Source organism: Zingiber officinale, chromosome 4A, assembly GCF_018446385.1.
Source record: "Zingiber officinale cultivar Zhangliang chromosome 4A, Zo_v1.1, whole genome shotgun sequence".
Lineage (NCBI taxonomy): Eukaryota > Viridiplantae > Streptophyta > Magnoliopsida > Zingiberales > Zingiberaceae > Zingiber > Zingiber officinale.
Window position 1 is genome coordinate 64418451 of NC_055992.1, and position 13928 is coordinate 64432378.

Consider the following 13928-nt stretch of genomic DNA (forward strand, 5'->3'; position numbering starts at 1 on the left):
AACACCCATAGGGTTCCTAGCAATTTCATATATTTTTGCCATGGTTAAAATATAGGCCTTATGTGAATATTAGAAAAAATAAAATAAAATAGAATTAAAAGAGGCAAGATGAAGGCGTGAACCTTGAACCTCTTACTAGATACATGTATGTGATAACCAATAGACCATGAGGAGATATTGTTAGAAAGAGAAGGGACAATATAGTTAAGAGTAAGAAAAGGTTTCTCTTATTTAGAAGGAGAAGTTGGAGTTGCCTTCTTCCTCTCAAATGAAAAGATGATTCTTGCTTTCTCTTTTCATTAAGGGATGAGTTAAAGAAAAGAGAAGGAAAACCCCATTTTCCCTTCTTCTTTTCAATTGGAATAAAAAGAGAAAATGAAGGAAAATCTTCATTTTGCTCTCTTCTTCCTCCTCCCTCCTCCTCTCCACCGAAACCCCTCTCCTCTCCCTCACCATTGCCGAACCAAGCAAGAAGCAAGCTCTCTAGGAAAAGCTTCACAACCAAGGACTTCTTCTTCTAGGAAATTAAGCGAGAGGATGTGAGTATCCCCTCACTGCAGTACAAGTAGTTATCGATTTGTTTCGTATGAAAACATTTTTTTTGAAACCTTAGAGATTTCCTTGTAAGTTTTGGCCAAGATAGATTGGTGGTCACTTAGGATTAACAAGTTTACAAGTTATGCTTTATGTTCTACAAAAAAAAAAAAAAAGAATCTAGAACCTCACCATGAAGTTTCGGCCAAGACAAAAAGAGAAGGTCTAGAGCAAAGTTTCTTTTGGTAACATGCTTGCCTATGCTCTTATATGATGTAGGATCTTTCATATGTTGTTAGTTTATGTTTTAAGGCTTTATATGTTATTCAAAGATTAGGAACCCTAACCTAATGTTTCGGCCAAGATGAATCATAGGGTTTAGGGCAAAGTTTTGAAAACAAAACATATTTGTTATGTTCCTTCATGATGTATGTTTTTCATAGGTTTATAGCTTAGGTTTTTTTTTTCATGCTCCATGTTGGATAAAATTTGGAGAAACCTATCTTCAAGTCTCGGCCAAGAATAGAAATGAAGTTTAGAACAAGGTTTCTTTTATGATAACATGCTTTAATGAATGAACTCTTATGTGATGATAGTTTAAGTTTTATGCTTCATGTTGTATAAAAAATATATATATATATGAAAACCCTAGTAGAAGTTTCGGCCAAGATAAGATATGAAGCTTAGGGACAAGATTTAAAACCTAATCTTGCTTGTTTATGCTTATTCATGAGGTATGATATCTTGTATGTGGTTAGGTGAAGTCTTTATATTACATGTTTCACTAGAAGAATTGGAACCCCACTTGTAAGTTTCGGCCAAGATGGAATGTAGAGCTTAGAGCTAAGTTTTCAAACCTAATTATGCTTAGTTTTGTTTCTACATGATGTATGATCTTTTGTATGAGGTTAGATAAGTTTTTCATGCTACAATGTTGAACAAATGAACCTTAGAATTTCACCCTAGGGTTTGGCCAAGTAAGTATAGGAGGCTTAGAGCAAGGTCTTGAAATCTAACCATGTTTGTTTTTGCTTCCCTATGATGTATGATTATTTATTGTTAGTTTAAGTTTCATGTTTTTTTTATGGTAGTTAAGGTTTAAAAACCCTAACCTTAGGGTTCGGCCAAGATTGGAAAAAGGGGTTTAGGGAAAAGTTTTTGAACCTAACTATGCATGCTTATGTTTCCTCATGTTGTATGATTTTTGATATATGGTTAGTTTAAGTTTCATGCTTCATGATATGATAAGATATGTTATGCTTCATGATATGAGATGATATGCTATGTTTCATGGAATGATATAGGGTATATTTCATGATATGATATATGCTATGCTTCATGATATGATATGCTATGCTTCATGATATGATATATGCTAAGTTTCATGAGATGATATGCTATGCTTCATGACATGATAAATGCTATGTTTCATGTAACATGCTATGATAAGAACATGTTATGGAAAGGCTTATGTAAGAAGAAAAGCCTAAGATATTCTTCCCTTAAGTTGGGATCAAGAGCACTCATCATGATACGACAAAGAGATGCTTCCCTTAAGTTGGGATCAAGATGTAATGCCCGCCTTTCCAGGTAGCACTAAGGCTACCCCGGAGGGACGGACGTCACTGAAATATAGACATCAATTATACTAATGCATATGGATTCATGGCAGCGGAAGAACTTATTTAAAAAATTTTCTTTTATCATATGCATTTAGTTTACTTATCATGGCATGTGAATCAAAGCATACTGAACATTATCATCATATCATCATTATTCTAACATGAGTAAAATATCATAAGTGTATGAAATACTAGCTGAAATCATCAGCATAAGCATAGGTCCAACATTGTTCACATGCATAACTTAGATAATTCAAAGAAACTTAAATAGATCTATCCACCAGCACTTCCAGACACATCTTCCTTGCCTTTCCTGCTCTGCTCCCCTTAAACAATCCATTCCTTGCCTTTATCTGCAGTACAAGGAAAACGTGTAGCTATAAGACAAAGGCTTAGTGAGATCCTTGCCTACCCATAAATCCGAAAAACACATAACATAACATAACATGTAGAAAACATAGCATAGCATAACATAGCATGGAGAGTCATAATATAGAACATATCTTATCATGTAAAAACCATAACAACTCATAGCATAACATGAGGGAAAGCAGAACATAATATATCATATCACATAAGGAGCATAACATATCAAAGTCTATCATGTGAGTGTATATCATGATTCATATCACATTCTATAAGCACATATCATGAAGCCTATCATATCATGTAAACATGTATCATAACTCATACCTGTTCATAAGGGTGCATAAACATAATTTCATAAATATGTGCATGTAGATGCAATATGTCTATTTTTAAAACATGTATCATGGAATGCACATATGCATCATGCTTCTTTCAAAACATATAGTATACATACTTGAATATCATATCATCATCATCATGAGAAGGGCCCTGGCTTGTACCACATGTAAACATAAATGCGCGCAATCCCTAGGACAGGGTAGCTAGCCCCGAACCTACTAGGGATCTAGGTCCGTTCATAGTCCGTCGACCTAGGGGCGTACTGAGGAGCCCATCCCTTAACGAGGTCTGTTCATAGTCCGTCGACCCCGGGGCGCTTATGGAGCCCACCCTTGGTACAAGCCATACAAAGTAAAATATCATGCATATCATATCTCATCGTATCATACATGTCATAATTCTTGTCATATCATTAAGAGAGCTCTTGATCCCAACTTAAGGGAAGCATCTCTTTACCATAGCATGAAGAGTGCTCTTGATCCCAACTTAAGGGAAGCAACTCTTTTCCATAACATGAAGAGTGCTCTTGGTCCCAGCTTAAGGGAAGCAACTCTTTAGGCTTTTCTTCTTACATAAGTCGTTCATACATGCATTATGAAACATAACATGTTCTTATCATAACATAAAGCATAACATGTCATTTTCATATCATCAAACATGGCATATCATCTCATGAACTTAGCATACATATCATGAACATGGCATATCATATCATGAGTCTAGCATATCATATCATTAACATGGCATATCATGTCATATCATAAACATGGCACATCTTATCATAAGACATAGAAATGCAACATATCATAAAGCATGAAAGCTTACTCCACTTATATATCAAAGACTACATATCATGAAAATACCTAAGCATGCTTGGTTAGGTTTAAACTCTTTCCTAACCCAATTTATCCATCTTGGCCGAACCATATCAGTAGGTTTCATCCTCATTTCATTCCATATTAAGCATAGAACTTACCCACATAACATGTAAAACTTAATCTAAGCACATACAAGGTAATATACTTCATGAATAAGCATGTTTGAGTTCAAAACTCTAACCTTAACCCATTTATCTCAATTTGGAAAAAACATATCAGTAGGGTTCTTATATCATTTGGTTCCATATGAAGCATAAAACTTATCCACATAGCATGTAAACTTAATCTAAGCACATACAAGACAATATACTTCATGATTAAGCATGTTTGAGTTCAAAACTCTAACCTTAACCCATTTATCTCAATTTGGACAAAACATATCAGTAGGGTTCTTATATCATTTGGTTCCATATGAAGCATAAAACTTATCCACATAGCATGTAAACTTGATCTAAGCACATACAAGGCATTGTACTTCATGAATAAGCATGTTTGAGTTCAAAACTCTAACTCTAACCCATTTATTTCAATTTGGCCGAAACATATCAGTAGGATTTCATATCATTCTACTCCATAAGAAGCATAAGACTTTAACATGTAACATGCACATTTAATCTAAGTTCCTATAGAGCATAGTACAAGTACCTACAAGGAACCATCCTTCATGAATAAGCCTATTTGAGTTCAAAACTCTAACCCTAACCCTTTTATTTTCATTTGGCTGAAACATATCATTAGGGTTTCATGTCTTTTTATCCCTTAGGAAGCATAAAACTTAAACATGTAGCATGCACATTTAATCTAAGTACCTATAGAATATTGTACAAGTACTTACAAGGAACCATACTTCATGAATAAGCCTATTTGAATTCAAAACTCTAACCCTAACCCTTTTATTTTCATTTGGCCGAATCATATCAGTAGAGTTCCATATCATTTTATTCCATAAGAAGCATAAAACTTAAACTTATAACAAGCCCATTTAATCTAAGTGCCTACAAGGTATTGTACTTCATGTTCTAAGCATATTTGAGTTCAAAAAATTAAACCCTAACCCATTTATTCAATTTGGCCAACCATATCAGTAGGGTTTACTACCATTTCATTCCATATGAAGCATAAAAACCTTAGTTATAAACATGTAAAAATTCATACATCACAAAGAGGTGTTTCTAACTAAAATTCTTGACCTAAAGCCTTATAATCAATTTGGCCGAACCATATAGATAGGTTTCTCTTTTTTTTTTTCTTCACAACATGAAGAATGAAGACTAAACTAACAACATATGAAATTCATATATCATAGAGTAGAAATTTAAGCATGTGATCAAGGAAAAACTTGTTCTAGATCCTTTCTTCCATCCTTGGCCGAATCATGCAACAAGTTCTAAATTTCTTTTTTTTTTTTTATAACATGAAGCATCTCTTATCACTTGTTAACCCTAAGTGACTACCTATTCTTTATCTTGACCATCTTCTTTCAAGAAAAGTTTTAGAGTTTCGAAAGAGAAAAACATTCTAAAAACCGAAGCTACTTGTACTGCAGTGAGGGGATACTCACATCCTTGCGCTTGTTTTCCTTAGAGATTTAACCTTTTGTTGTGGATCCTTCCTAGAGAGGGGAAGCTTCCTTGCTCCTTGGTCTCGGCAAGAAGAAGAAATGGGTGAAGAAGGGGCACGGTGAAGGAGGAAGGAGTAAGAGAGTGAATGAGAAAAATGCCAACTCATTTTAATTTCTTCCTTTTATTCATCATGAGAGGAGGAAGGAAAAATATATTTTTCTTCCTCCTTTCTTTTACTCTCTTCATAATTAAGAAAAGTCTAGATACATCCCTTCTTGGTGAGTAAGAAAGGAATATTCTAGAGCATCTCTTCATTAGAGAGGGAGAAGACAACTCTCACTTCTCCTTCTAAGAGAAGAGCCTTTTCTTCTTACATTTAATTATGGTTTCCCTCTCTTTCCCAACAATAATTTCTCTTGGTCTAGTGGTTATCTTATTCAGGTATCTAATGAGAGATCTAGAGTTCAAGTCCTAGACCTTATGTATTTTTATTTCTATTTTATTTATTTAAGTGTTTGGCTAGGAGCAAAAAAATTCAACTAAAGCATATATATTTTTCTTTATTCTTTATTCATGATAGAATATTCTAGAATTTTGCTAAGGACCCTATGGGTGTTACACAAGAACTCTCTTCATGATATGACATGTATGATAAGACAAGAACATGATATGTATGATGACATGATAAGAAACATAATACATGATATGTATGACATGCTATTTTACTTTTTGTATGGCTTGTACCAAGGGTGAGCTCCATAAGCGCCCCGAGGTTGATGGTCTATGAAACGGGCCTCGTAAAAAGGGATGGGCTCCTTAGTACGCCCCTAGGTCGACGGACTATGAACGGACCTAGATCCCTAGTAGGTTCGGGGTTGGCTATCCTGTCCTAGGGATTGCGCGTATTTATGTATGTATGTGGTACAAGCCGGGCCCTTATGTTGATATTATGTTCAAGTATGTATATGATATGTTAAAAAAAAAAACATGTTGCATATGTTCATTTCATTATGCATGTTTTCAAAGGAACATCTTGCATCTACATGTACATGTTATATGATTCTCTTCACACTTATTAAAGATACTTTTGAAATCATGTTTATGACGCTTGGATGATCATGTTATTAGTTCATGTTATGTACTCACATGTTATGATATGTTTCATGTTATCTCCTCACATGCTATGATATGTTTCATGATATGTTCTCACATGCTATGATATGTTTTATGTTATGTCCTCACATGCTATGATATAGTTATGTTATGTTTTCACATGCTATGATATGTTTTATGTGTACGTATGATTTATGGTTTTATGAGTAGGAAAGGAACTTACTAAGCCTTAGGGCTTATAGTTTTTATGTTTCCTTGTACTGCAGAGAAAGGCAAGGAATGGATGAACTAAGGGGAGCAGCAGGAAAGGCAAGGAGTGTGTGTCGAAGTGGCATGGTGGATAGATCTTATTTAGTTTTAAAACTTTATTTGGTTGAATTGTGCATATGAGCTAAGTTTGGACCTTATGTTTATGATGATAACTTGAACTAGTATGTTATGCATTTATGATGTCTTATTTCATGTCAGTAGATTTATAAGATCATGATTCATGTTCAAGTAGCAAATATAGATTAAGTTATGCATGAATATTAGTATGATTTATGGTTCACATGCCACGTTTAAAGAAAAAGATGCATATGATAAAATATAAATAAAATTTTAATAAATATCTTCCGCTGCCATGAGATCATATGCACATGTATGTTAGGTAGGTGTAAGTAACCCCGTCCCTTAGGGTAGCCTTAACTCCCCGGAAGGGGCAGGCGTTACATCTAGAACATTCCTTTATCATAGCCCATAATCTTGTTTGTTGATCTTTCATTTCTATGTTACTTTTCATTAGTTACATTTAGCTTTTGGAAACCAATTGATTAGTTGTTTAGCTAACTCGTGTTGAAACATTTCTAGTGCTTATTCAAGTCCCTGTGGATACGATAATCTTTTATATTACTTGCGACATTTCCGTACACTTGCGGAGGTCAACAATTAGAAAAATTAACTCACTTTAATGCTTATTTGCATATTTTTTCTAACTTTAATCTAGGTTATCATTACATCAAAAAGGAGGAGATTATTGATGCAAGTTATACTGATAATCAGGTTTTGATTTATGACAGATTGATTAAAGTTAGATGTATTATTTGTCTAACCTTTTTACCAAATGTGCAGGACTTGATGGGTCTAGAGGACTGAAACACCAGGCTGAAGTCCAACCAGGTTGATATATGGAATAAAGTTTAGATTGGTTGAGATCTGGCAGAAGGAAGTCCAGATTAGTTGAGATATAGCAAGAGGATGTCTAGTTGAATTGACAACTAGCTGAAGTCCAGATTGGTTGAAATTTGGCAGGAAGTCCTAGTGGGTCAAGGGACCTGATATCAAGGAAGCCTACAAATGATAAGTGAGGTAAGTCATTGAAGGAGAGAGATCGAGTGAAGATGAGTCCTAGTGGAACTATAGGCGTGTTCCAGCTTGGAGATATTTGAGAAGTCTAAGCTGAGACCATGATTAGACCCTAGTCTCGGATAGATAGGATCTAAGTTATAATTTAATCATATTTTTAATATGCTAACTCTATTTTATAGGGTAAATTTTATGCTTGGACTAACTTTTTGTTGCAAGAAAGAGAAAGGAAAAAAGTGGTTTGGGCGCCCAAAAGTTCTCTGAGCGTTCGAAGTTTGGGCGCCTGGAGTTGGTCCTAGTGCTTAGGAAAGGATCGACGAGGAGAGCCCTGGGCAGGTGCTTGGCCATGCACCCAGGTGGTTTAGGCACCCAGAGTTGCTCCAGGTGCTTGAACTAGTGAAAATTCATCCAGAAGCTGAGTTTGAGCACGAGGAGTGGCTGACCCATGTCAGTGGTCTAGGCTCCCGGAGGGAGTCTATGTAACGCCCCGCCCCTCCTGCTAAGGCGACGGGGGTTACTCGGACACATACATACTTACTTAACACAGCGGAAGTCTTACTTAAAGAAATTAAAAGCTTTTACTTTAAAATCACTATAGACATATAAAACCACATAGCATACTTATCATGATTTTTGAGTCATAATACCCAAACACATAATTATGGTCATGGAGTCAAAATGAAATAACATAAACATGGCATATTTCTTTATTAACAAAAGCAGGTCTTTCCCTTTAGCCAAGCCACTACCACACACATCCTTCTAGCCCCTCCTGCTGCTCCCCTAGTACATCCATTCCTTGCCTTTATCTGTGGTACAAGAAAGTAAGCTGTGAGCACTCATGGCTTAGTAAGTTCCTTTCCTACTCACAAAAACTGTATAGCATATCAAAATCACAAGTCCAAAATGCATGGAAACAATTTATCATATCAAGCAGCATATCATGGCATATCATAACATAATCATCATAACGTATCATAGCATATTCTAACATTAACATCAAATGAATCCTGACATAGCATAACATCATCATAAATATCATGGCATAATCATAAAGTATATGCAAGGTGAATTCCTAAACATGCATCATGAAACATATGCAACATGTCTTTTGAAAACTTATAATATACATACTTAAACAAAATCTCAACATGATTAGGGCCCCGGCTTGTACCACATACATAAATGCGCGCGTCCTATGTAGGTCCAAGGTAGCAAGTCTTGAACCCTACAAGACATACATACTAGGCCCATTTCTTAGTCCATCGACCTAGGGGCACTTAGGAGCCCATCCCTAACGAGGCCCGTTTCTTAGTCCATCGACCCCGGGGCGCTTATGGAGCCCACCCTTGGTACAAGCCATACATAAAGTAAAGTAGCATGTCATACATATCATAATTCTTATCATTTTATGCATAACATATTTCTTAACATATCATAAAACATGCATATTTGGACACACAGCACATGCATGGATCATAAGCATACATAATGAACATGTCATTTATCATATCATAAGGCATGCATATTTGGGCACACAGCACATGCATGGATCATAAATGTACATAATGGACATGTCATTTATCATATCATAAAGCATGTATAATTGGGCACATAGCACATGCATGGATCATAAACGTACATAATGAACATATCCCTCATCATAGAAAGACATAATCATACATGGAATCATTTAAATAACATCTCTTAATTCATAACATAGCATGTGAGGCACATCTAGGTCACTAAACCTCTTATGGACGAAAGTCAAGAGTACGGACATGAACTCTAGACAACATACAAACATAAGAATCTCATGCTAACTTCACATCCTATCATAAGAAAGATCATAAGCATGTTAACCTAAATTTTTAAGCCCTCCTAGGTTTCTAATTCTTTCATGGCCGAAACCTTCATGAAGAGCAATCAAGTTCTAAACAACATGTAAACATGAAAACCCTAACTCATATCACATCATATTTCATAAGGAACAACTTGAGCATGTTTAATTTGGGTTCTAAGTTCCATAAGCTTCTATCCTTATCATGGTCGAACCCTAGCAAGCCTTATTCTAGGTTACATGTACCATGAAGGTGTTGAACCTTAAGCCAATATCCTACACATTTCATGAGGAACATCATAAAGCACATTTGGTTCAAGTTCCAAACTTCCTAAACCCATTAACCCAAGGTGGCCGAAACATATTAAGCATGGAAACTAGATTTCTAGTGGCATAAGAGCATGGAAAAACACAACTACATTTCATAGCATTTATCACAAGAACATCATGAGCATATCTAAGTTGGGTTGTAAATTTCCCTAGGCCTTTAGACTAATAGTGGCCGAAACATGTGAGCATGAAAACTAGGTTTCTAGGGCATAAGAGCATGGAAAAACACAACTACATTTCATAGCATTTATCACAAGAACATCATGAGCATATCTAAGTTGGGTTCTAAATTTCCCTAGGCCTTTAGACCAATAGTGGCCGAAACATGTGAGCATGAAAAACTAGGTTTCTAGGGCATAAGAGCATGGAAACCACAACTACATTTCATAGCATTTATCACAAGAAACATCATGAGCATATCTAAGTTGGGTTCTACATTTTCCTAGGCCTTTAGACCAATAGTGGCCGAAACATGTGAGCATGGAAACTAGGTTTCTAATGGTATAAGAGCATGGAAACCACAACTACATTTCATAGCATTTTTAAAAAGAAACATCATGAGCATATCCAAGTTGGGTTCTAAGTTTCCCTAGGCCTTTAAACCAATGGTGGCCGAAACATGTGAGCATGAAAACTAGGTTTCTAGTGGCATAAGAGTATAGAAACCACAAACACATTTCATAGCATTTATTACAAGAAACATTATGAGTAAACTTTGTTTAAAATCTAAGCATCCTAGCCCTAAAGCTTAGTGTGGCCGAAAGTTACATGTAACTAAATTTCTATGTAACAAGCAACCCTAAGAACATCAAACTAGTTTCATATCATTTCATCAAGAAGGTCATGAGCATCTTAGCCTTGGTTTAAACTTTCCTAGGCCTCAAATCACAACATGGCCGAATCTTCATAAGCATGAAATAGACTTTCAAACCAACATACAATCAAGGCATAACATTTTAGCTTCATATCTTGTCTTAAGAAAAATCATAGCATGCTTAGTTTTAGGTTTAAAGCTCTCCTAGGCCTTTAGTTCTTCCATGGCCGAATATTCATGAGCATAAGAAAATGGAGTTTCAATCAACATACAAGTAAGAGAAAAAGTTAACAACACCATTTTTATAGGGTACATAACACAAGAACAAGGGAGCATGTTTAGTTTGAGTCTTTAGCTTACCTAGTCCTCTTGTTCATGCTTGGCCGAGAGTCTAAGGTTCATGGATCTAAGTTCTAATTAATCATTCTAGCATAGAAACATTAGATTAACCTCCTACATAAGATACATGTCACAAGAAAAATAATAAGCATATCTAGTTTAAAATTTCTAAGACTCTTCCTTTTGTCTTGGCCGAAATTTCCATAATCAACCCTAGTTTTTTTTTTAGCAATCTATCTTCGTGGAAAACCATATGAGCTATTGTACCACAGGTGAGGGGAAGCTTACCTAGTGTTCACTTGTTAATCCTTAAGAAAATGGTACCCTTAGTGGGGAGGAAGAATAGAGCTTCTTCTTTTAGCACTCCTTTTGATTTCTCTTGCTTGGAAGGGTACACCTTGAAGGCTCCTTCTTGTATCTTAGTTTTCTCTTAGGAAGAAGACCTAAACTCGGCTTGTGGTGATGAGGGAGAAGAGCTCTAGTTTCGGCAATGGTGAGGAAGAAGAAAGAAAATGAAATCCTTTTCTTTCTTTCCCTTTTATGCTAAGTGGGTGGAAGAAACAAATATAAATTTTGCTTCCCTTTCTCCTTAATTCATGTATATATTTTTCTAATGAGAATATGTCCTCATTCATCTCCCTTAACTCTTCTCATCCTCACTCTCTTAATCCCCACGAAAATAGAGAAAAAAATAGAAAAGACAACTTGTCTTTTGCTTACTCCTTTTCTTTACCAAGAGATAAACAAGAGGAAGAAAACTACTTGATTTTCTCTTGTTCCCTCACTTAATTATATCTTCATTTTTAACTACAATTCCCATCATTTTCCATTCATATGTTATTCATTATCCTAGTGGTTATCATACATAATTTTATTTCTATCCTTTGTGAGAGGTTCAAGGTTCAAACCTTCACCTCTTCTTTTTATTTCTTTTATTTCTTTTTCTTTTGATTCTTCTTACTCTTATGATCTAAAGAAAATAACACCCATATACTTATCTTATAGTTTTGAGGGTGTTACAGTCTGGACGCCCATACATGGATAAACTTCAGGGATGAAGTTTCACAAAAGTTCACCATGTCAGCACAGTTTAGGTGCCAAGAGGGGGTCCATGCACCTGGATGGGGCTATAAAAGAAGGCTTCAACCAGCAGCTTGAAGACATCAATCTCTATGACTTTCTAATTCATGCGTTGCTCCAAAAAGGTCTCAAAGGTCTCTGAGATAAAAAGCTACACCAACAACCAACGTTCATGTTTTTAAAATTATATTATCGATATAATTTAATTCCTGTAATTATACTTAAGTTTTGTAATTGCTTCGTGATTATAGTGTTTGCCTAATGAAAGCACTCAGCGAGTGTGAGCCTTGGAGTAGAAGCCGTCAAAGGCTCCGAAACAAGTAAAATACTTATGTTAGCGTTTGTCTTTCACTTTGATTATTTCCGCTGCGTATTCTCGAGTTTTGATAAAGCAATGAATGTTATTCACCCCCCCCCCCTCTTTATCATTTTTATTATCCAATAAACGGCATTGGCCCTTGTAAACTCAACCTACGTGGTGGGCGTACCTTGTTTCTACATGATATCCTGTATGCTCCTGAGATTCGACTGGTTTTCATTACTAGTTTTCTTAATTTAGGTTATTGTGCAAACTTTTATAGTCATTGTGTGGAACTTTGCATTAACTCTATGTTAATTGGGAATGATTATGTAACAAATATTGTCATGATTCTTAATGTAGAACCAAATAATAATGATGGTTATTTTTCAAACATTACTCTTACTATTGATGCTGATATTAACGATGAAATTTGGCATGTTAGACTAGGACATATAGGACAAGAATGAATGAATAGATTAGCTAAAGAGGGCCTTTTAGGCGCTCATGCTAAGATTAACTGATCTATGTGTGAGCATTGTCCTGCTAGAAAAGCGACTAGAAAATCATTTGGTAAGACTATTATGGCTGAATTACTATTATAATTAATTCATTTAGATATTTGTGATCCAATGAATGTGAAGGCTAGAAATAGGATTTCTTATTTCATTATATTTATTGATGACTTTACACATTTTGGTCATGTGTATTTGATTTCTCACTTTTGGTCATGTGTATTTGATTTCTCACAAATATGAAACATTAAATTGTTTCAATCGTTACTTGTATGAAATTGAGAATCAATTAGAATGCAAGGTTAAAACTTTGCGTACTGATCATGGAGGTGAATATTTATCTAATCAGTTCAAGACAATATGTAATGATAAAGGGATTATTAGATAGCTAACTATCCCTAAAACTCCATAGTAAAATAGGGTAACTAAAAGAAGAAATAAAACTCTTCATGAAATGGTTGGATCTATGATAGCGCAGGCTAATTTGTCGATCTCTTATTAAGGAGATGCGTTGCAACCTATATTATTGGACAAGCAGAAAACTTAATTTAAGTAATCTAAGACCTTGGGGGGGGGGGGCAGCTGCCTACGTTCATGATAAGATTTACAAATATGAAAATTTAGACCCAAAGGTAACAAGTGTATCTTGAAAAGGTATTTTTAGACTTCTAAAGATTATGCCTTCATTAGTGAGCGACAAGATGGAGTCATCTCTGAAATAGAGTCAAGAGATGCTACTTTTCTTGAAACTGAGTTCCCAACACGAGGTGAAGTTGATAAGACAATTCCTCTATTTGCAGTAGAGGAGGAGGATAATGTTTCTTTATCAACAAATCAGGTATCATGAGAGATGACTGAATCTAATCAACCGAGTGGGAGTGATTTGCTGTTGAATAAGTTAGTTTCTCAATAGGTTAACCTTTAAAGAAGTAGTCGTCAGATTATTCCTCA